This window comes from Hylobates moloch, unplaced genomic scaffold (assembly GCF_009828535.3).
Source record: "Hylobates moloch isolate HMO894 unplaced genomic scaffold, HMol_V3 SCAFFOLD_3, whole genome shotgun sequence".
In the NCBI taxonomy this organism is placed as follows: Eukaryota; Metazoa; Chordata; class Mammalia; order Primates; family Hylobatidae; genus Hylobates; species Hylobates moloch.
This window is the reverse complement of record NW_026652278.1, coordinates 144,741,985-144,750,348: the sequence shown is the minus strand read 5'-3', so window position 1 is coordinate 144,750,348 and position 8,364 is coordinate 144,741,985.

Here is an 8,364-nt window from a genome sequence, read left to right as displayed (position 1 = left end):
CATCACCTATGTTATTCTCTTACAATGATTTTTAGAGGCTTCCTAGTACTCCAACATTTGTTTGTTCTATAACTTAAGCATTTTCCTGTTGTAGAACATGTATTTCCAACTCACTACTATTTTAAACACTGTAATGTATATGCTCTTACATCATTTGTAATAGGCAGAATTATAACTCCTGCCCCAAAGGGGTCCACATCTGAATCCCTGGAACCCTGGAATATGTGACTCTGCATAATAAAATATGTTATTAAATTAAGAACCTTAAGATGGGCCCAATCTAATCACACGAGTCCTTAAAATAAGTGAACTTTTCCCAGCTGTGATCAGAGAAAAAGATGTGAGATGGAAGCAGGGTCAGGGAGATGCTGCATTCCTGGCTCTGACAACAGAGGAAGAGGCCACAAGCCAAGGAATGTGGATGGCCTCTAGGAGCTGGAAAAGGCCAGGACAGAAACAGACTGCCCCCTAGAGCCTCCAGAAAGGAATGCAGCCCTGCCACAGCTTGATTTTAGCCCAGGGAGATAGGTGTCAGATTTCTGATACACAAAACTAAGTTTATGTTGTTTTAAGCCACTAAGTTTGTGAGAATTTTTTATGGTAGCAATAGAAAATTAATACCTTGTTTTTGTTTTTTAATTTGGTCATTCTTGAAATCAAAGAGAAACCTTCATTTTCAACAAAACTGCCTAGAAAAGATGGTTCATTGGTCCACTATGAGCAAATCTTTCACAACATACAGCACCAAAATATAAATATAAAAAATTAAACACATATCCTACCCCTCACACACACACATATCTCTCAAAGGCCACATGACCTAGATGAAAGGAGAAAAAAAATCAAACTCAGTACCCTCACACAAAAGTAGTCTTTGAATCAGGATTTATAAATGTATATATTTTTTCCGATGAGTAAAGTAAACAAGAAGAAAAACAAAAAATCAAAGGAGGTTGGGCACATAGCTCAAGCCTGTAATCCCAGCACTTTGGGAGGCCAAGGCAGGAGAATCACTTGAGCCCAGGAGTTCAAGACCAACCTAGGCAACAAAGTGAGACCCCGTCTCTACAATAAGAATACAAAAATTAGCCAAGTATGGTGGTGCATGCCTGTAGTCCTAGCTACTCAGAGGCTGAGGTGGGAAGATCACTTGAGCCCAGGAATTTGAGACCAGCCTAGGCAATATAGTAAGACTCTGTCTCTATAAGAAACAAGAAATTAGCTGGGCGTGGTGGCACATACCTGTGATCCCAGCTACCTGCGAGGCTGAGGTGGGAGGATTACTCGAGCCCTGGAGGTTGAGTCTGCAGTGAGCCAAAAGTGTGCTGCTGCACTCCAGCCTGGGCAACAGAGTGAGACCCTGTCCTTTAAAAAAAAAAAAAAAGCTGGGGTGAGGGGGACCACCAAAGGGGTAAGGAAAAACTTATAGATGAAGGCCTCACAAGACGATACATAGAGAGCATCACTGTGCATTATCTCAGACCTTTTCACACGGTATTCAATCCTGCCTGTCATTCTTTATATTCGGGAAATACTAAGGTAAGAAAAGCGATTTTTTTTTTTTTTTTTTTTTTGAGATGGAGTCTCACTCTGTCACCCAGGCTGGAGTGCAGTGGCACAATCTCGGCTAACTGCAACCTCCGCCTTCTGGATTCAAGCAATTCTCCTGCTTCAGCTTCCTGAGTAGCTGGGATTAGAGGCATGCACCACCACAGCCAGCTAAGTTTTGTATTGTAGTACAGATGAGGTTTCACGATGTTGTCCAGGAGGGTCTCGAACTCCTGACCTCAAGTGATCTGCCCACCTCAGCCTCCCAAAGTGCTGGAATTACAAGCATGAGCCACCACGCCTGGTCTATTAACTTTTAATAGACCATGCATTTAGGTTAATTATTTCTCTGGTTTAAAGCACTCCACAAAAATGGAGTTAGAAATAAATTTTAAAAGGAGGTGTATTTCTTTTTCTTGTTTGATAATATTTTATTGATTATAATGTTTTCTTGATTTTTGCTTGCTTATCTTTTATATAGAATAAACAGTTTAGCTTGGACTTGTGTAATAACATAATAAAATGTAAAAATTGATGCTATTAAAGGGCTTAAACAATAAAATGATGGAAAGTAGTAGGTAGATTCTGCATGATAAGAAGCCTATCCACAGCTCTGAATAGCTGAGGAAGTCTACAGGACTTTTCTTATGTTCATATTAATCACTAGGGGGCAACATAGACTCTACCTTTAATAATCACATATCAGTCAGATTGTGCATACAGGAAGTGAAAGCAGAGACACGAGTGGCAGAAGTCAGGAAGATAAAAGCTGTAACTAAAATCGTCAGTTAATTTTGTGAACTGCATGAAACCATCAGTAACCAGTTATTTTAGTAAAAACCTACTGAGTAAAGTCTTAGGAGCTTTCTCTTTTTATTTTTTATTTATATTTTTTGTAGAGACAAAGTCTCCCTATGTTGCCCAGGCTGGTCTCCAACTCCTGGCCTCAAGCAATCCTCCCACCTCACCCTCTCAAGTAAAAGATTTTTCACTTAATTTTTGAAGAAAATCAAGTAGACATGATCATTGTGCTCTGAAAGTCATGCATAGAATCATGTAGCTCATTAAAAAGTCATGAAAAATGGAATCCTTTTTTTTTTTTTTATCAAGCATACGTATCAATTACACGTCAGTACAATCACTTTTTTTCTGTCCAGAGTGCCCAGTCAATGTGGCCTTGTTTTGGTTTCCTTTTTTTTTTTTTTTTTTTAAGAGACAGGGTCTCTTTGTTGCCCAGGCTGATCTCAAACTCCTGGCCTCAAGTTATCCTCCCACCATGGCCTCCCAAAGCACTGGAATTATAGGTGTGAGCTACCGCACAGCCAGTTTTGTTCTTTACATTGTATAATATACATGACATGAGTCATGTCATCCTTGCTCAGCTTCAAAAAACATGAAGGAAGCTTCCAAATGGGGAAAGAGCCAGCAATGGAGGGAAAATAAAACACTTTAGGAATTGTGTTTTTGATTTTCATACTTACTAGTAAATTTTTTTAAATATTTTTATATCTACACAATGTTTTTGTTCTATGTGTTTTAATTATTAAATGCTATAAATCTCTTTTGGGAGAAAGTTACAATAATGAATGCATTTTAAAAAAAAACACTAATACCTAATTGTTGTGCATATCTTTTGCTATTTTCCTTAGAAGTTACTTCCTAGAAGTTCTTCAGGTGCACAACATATATGGCCAACCAACCAATTTATAATCCCATCCCACGATGTATAAAAGTACCTGCCTCACTTGCCCCCACCAGTCCTGAGGCCCAGTTTTATATTTTTCCTGTTGTTTCATGTTCTTTCATTTAAATTGACCATAGCAATTTTATGGAACAATAATGTTACTGAAACACCAGTTCAGTCTAGGCCCTGTTGCTCACCAAACAGAGAGGCAATCACTGAGATGACAAGCGTTGCCAGGGAAGAAGGGTTTATTACATTACGGGTGATGTCAGCCGAAGAGACAGAAGCCAAACCTCCAATCCGTTCCTTCCCCAGGCCTAAAGTTAAGGATTTATATAGCAAGGAAGGAAAACAGGTGGGGCAAAGGAGCAGACGGTTGAATGAGGAGTCTAGTGTCTCATTGTAACCACTGTGGGGAAATGGGAATTAGAGAGGGGTAAGGAAGAGGAGTCGGTCAGCAGGCAGCAGGTGCGTTTCATTGTAAGTTCTCAAGCTTCAGTTTTATGGGCACCCCGCTTGTGGGAAAATTTGGTCAGTTTCAATAAGAGTAGTCAATTAGGGGTGCTATGTGCCAAACGCCATCCGAAACGCTAATTCATTAAACTTCACAACTGCATGAGGTATGTTGCTATTATCATCCCCGTTTTACAGAGGAGGAAACTGAGGCACGGAGAGGTTAAGCATGTGGTGAAGCTGGACTTAGAATCCAGGCAGCCTGGCCCCAGAGAATATGCTGTTTAACGGAGCCTCTACTAAAATGGAAAGTTCTAGAAACCAGCAGAGGTTTTTCTCCGCTGCCTCCTTTATTACTCAGGTGGTTCTCATTTCCCCCAGCATGCCCATAATCCAGTGTGTAATAATCATCACGTGGATGTCCATACATGGTGACTGGTGTGTGAAAGTTCACACTGTAAGGACTGTAGTCCTGTCTTTGCCTGTGGTACTTTGTCTCCCAACCATAGGATAATTGAAATATTCTCTAGTAATTAAAACTCACTTCTGGCCCAGCAAGGTGGCTCACGCCTGTAATCCCAACACTCTGAGAGGCTGAGGAGGACAGATCACTTGAGCCCAGGAGTTCAAGACCAGCCTGGCAACATGGCAAAACCCCGTGTCTACAAAAAATACAAAAATAAAAAATTAGCCGGACATGATGGCTTGCACCTGTAGTCCCAGCTACTTGGGAGGCTGAGATGGGAAGATCACTTAAGCCCAGGAGTTGGAGGCTGCAGTGAGCCATGATCACGCCACTACGCTCCATCCTGGGCAACAGAGTGAGACTCTGTCTCAGAAAAAAAGACTCGTTTCTTTAACCAGTAGGTAATTGTATCCTTCCCCATACTTTTTCCTTCACACACACACTACTGTACACCAGATACCACCATGAGTACTAGAGACAACACTCAGACAAGCAGGCAAGGCTGTATTAGTTGTGATACTGCAACACAGATCCCCAACAGCAGTTCAAACAAGACAATCTGTTTCTCTTCCATTTCACAGTCCCCGGGGCAGGAGTCCAGGGTTTAGAATGGCAGGGACCTCTCTGGTTTAGGAGGCCCAGGCACTTACCTTGTTGCTCTTCTATAACCTGGAGCAGGGTCAGCAAACTTTCTGTAAAGGGCCAGAGAGTAATTATTTTAGGCTGTGCCTGCCAAAACTCTGTATTTGCAGGTAACTGTTTGTGTTCTAATACGATTTTATTCAAAAAGCAGGCCACAGGCCATAATCTGCTGATCCTTCCCCTATAGCAGCGCTCCTTAGGCTTTGATGTGCATACAAATCACCTGAGGAACTTGCCGAAATGAGAATTCAGGTGCAGTAAATCTGCATTTCTAACAAGCCCTGGGATGAAGTCAAAGCAGCGGGCGGACCACTCTTTTAGCAAGGCCCTAATGTGCTGTCCTCATCAGCACCCCGTCTACCGAGTATTTCTCCCAGTGGATAGGGGGAAAGGGAAGGGAACACCCCTTCCTTAGAGTTGACCTATCACTTCTGCTCACATGCAACGCAGTCCCACCTGGGTACAGGGGAGGCAGAAAAATCCAGTCTGCAAGTTGAGAAGCAGGCACGCAGCTAAAGCGTCTCTTCTCATCATGAAACCCACCTGCTCACATTCTTGTCCACACACATTCCAAAGGGCGAAGCGTTCCTGCTCCAGTTCATGCTTAGACCTCAGCTTAAGCCTTGGTTCCGGGCCCCTAGCAGTCTCCTACCGCCAGCTTCACATCCCCTCCAGCGACTGCACTTTGCAGCTCCTCTTTACAGTTGGCCGCCTCTGCATCCATCTCACCTTCTATCCTCTCTTCCACTTATTCCAGCTGGGCTGGCTGCAAGGACACCAGCCACGACACCACCCCAGCATGCACACCCTCTCCTTGTCCACGTGACTCAGTCTGTGGCACCGACACACGTGACCTCTCCCTCCCCTTCATGGCTTCTGCTCCCTCTTCAGCGAGCCTTCTTCCTAACTCCCACAGCTGCCTCTCCCGCCCCACCTCTCAACACTGGGCCCCCAGATGCTCCTCCCCAGGAGGCTCCCTCCCACCCTCGCTTTAGACACTGTCAACAGACCAAAGGCACCCCATTGATGTCTCCAGCCCCGAACTTCACAGAGCTTCAGGTTTGTAGGTGGACTGCCTGACTGCCTATCCACATGGATATGTTGGGCTTTTCACACGGAACATGTCCAGCCACAATTCTCCATCCCCTACCTCCCACCAGCTCCTCCCCAGAGGAGCTTCCTTTCAGTGCAAGACCCAGGTCTCAAGGCCCAACCAGGATTTGCCTTCCTACTCCCCCTCAACCCCGCCCCACCAGCCTGAATGTGCGCATATAACAAGCCCACCCTCCATCATCTCCACTGTTGCAGCTGACCTTGGTTTCCTGTTACGTTACTCCTGAACTCCCAGAATCCTTTCTCCACTCAACTGCCAGCTGACTTTCAAAAAAATTAAGTCAGATAACGTTCTTTCTCACTTAAAAAGCTCCAATGGGCTGGGCTCGATAGCTCACACCTGTAATCCCAGCACTTTGGGAGGCCAAGGCAGGCTGATCGCTTGAGGCCAGGTGTTCAAGACCAGCCTGAACAACTTGGTGAAACCCAGTCTCTTAGCTGGGCATGGTTGGTGCACACCTGTAGTCCCAGCTACTCTCAGGGTCTGAGGTGGAAAGATCGTTTGAGCCTAGGAGCTCAAGGATGCGGTAAGCCATGAATGTGCCACTGCACTCCAGCCTGGGTGACAGTGTGAGATCCTGTCTCACAAAATAAAAAATGCTCCAATGGCTCCTAATTGCACTTTGAGTAAAACCCGTCCTCTTTTTGGTGGCTATAAGGCTTTATAAAGGTGGCCTCTGCCTGCCTGTTCAGCCTCACCTCCTTCCACTGTGGCCTCCTGCCTCAGGACCTTTGCACTTGCTGTTTGCTCTGCAGGGAAGATTTGCCCAGGGATCTTGGTGCACTGGCTTTTTTTTTTTTTTTTTTTTTTTTTTGAGATTGTCTTGCTCTGTCGCCCAGGGTGGAGTGCAGTGTTGCTGTTTCGGCTCACTGCAACATCTGCCTCCTGGGTTCAAGCAATCCTCCTGCCTCAGCCTCCCGAGTAGCTGGGATTACAGGTGCCTGCCACCACGCCCAGCTGATTTCTGTATTTTTAGTAGAGAAGGGGTTTGGTTTCACTATGTTGGCCAGGCTGGTCTCAAACTCCTGACCTCGGGTGATCCGTGTGCCTTCCCCTCCCCAAAGTGCTGGGATTACAAGTGTGAACCACCATGCCTGGCCTCTGGCTTTCTTTTTATTCAAGTTTTACCTCAAATGTACCTCTTCACAAACTTTCCCCAACCACTCAGAAGGACCAGCTGCCGCCTCCCCCAGTTCATCACATCACCATTTCATTGCTCTCACAGTACACATCAGTATCTGAAATATAGTTTGAACGTTTTCCTCCCTAACCTTCCTGGAATGTGACCCGGCAGCAGGACCGTGTCTGTCTTACTCTCTGCTGTATCCAAGGTCCCGGGGACAGCTCCTAGGAGGTACCCAGTAAATGTTTTTCAATAAAAAAAACTTCCAGTTTCCATATTATTTTAGGGCTAAAGATAATATTCCAATAAAAGTGGGGATTTGTGTTTTCCTTTGTATATATAGTGCAATAAAATCTTATTTTGCTTTCTCATATTTTCCTGATAGGGAAATGAGGATTGATGAAAGTAGAAAAATAAATTAGAACAATGGCACCGAAGCAGAATAACATCTAATGTCTCACTCTCTCTAGCAGGGAGACATCACCACCATTCATCCGCAGAACTTCGTATTAATATTATCTCAAACACGCTGTGCACCCATCAAGCGGTAACTCCCTGTTCCCTCCTCCCCTAGCCCCTGCCAACCACTGTTCTTTGTCTCTGAATTTGACTTTATATCCCTCACAGAAGTGGGATCACATATTATTTGTCCTTTTGTGTCTGGCTTATTACAGTTACATAATGTTTTCAAGGTTCATCCATAGCGTAGCATGTATCAGAATTTCATTCTCTTTTAGGGCAGAACGATACTCCTTTGTATGGACACATTACACTTTGTTCATTATGTGTTAATTGATATCTGGGCTGTTTCCACCTTTTGCCTATTGTGAATAACGCTGCCATCAACCTGGGTGTGAAAATATCTGTCTAATCCTTGCTTTCAATTCTTTTGGCTATATGCCTAGAACGTAATTATTTTTAATATTATTCAATACTGGGGGTGGGGGAGGGGAGCGTCTTGGGTCTTTCTAGAGGCGGTGCATGCCTAGAGGCTCTCCGTGCAGAAGGGCAGCCCCAAGCTTACAAGACACTTGTCTCAGGCCTCTACACAACCCCAGCAAAGAGAAATAAACTCAAAGCAAGCAAACCCTGCATTCCACTCACAAATCACGCCTACTGAATTTCTAATATAAAGACAAAACAAAATGTAAAAATAACTTTTTATTAAAAGTTAAAAACATATTCAAAGTTTACACATGCAAATAGATAACTCCACCATAATACGGACTTCTAAGATCAATGACAAGCAGATACAAACTGGTCTGGAAAACATGCATCAGCCACCTAACCTCCCCTAAGTTCCTATACTCAGGGTTAGCCTGCTCACTGGGAGG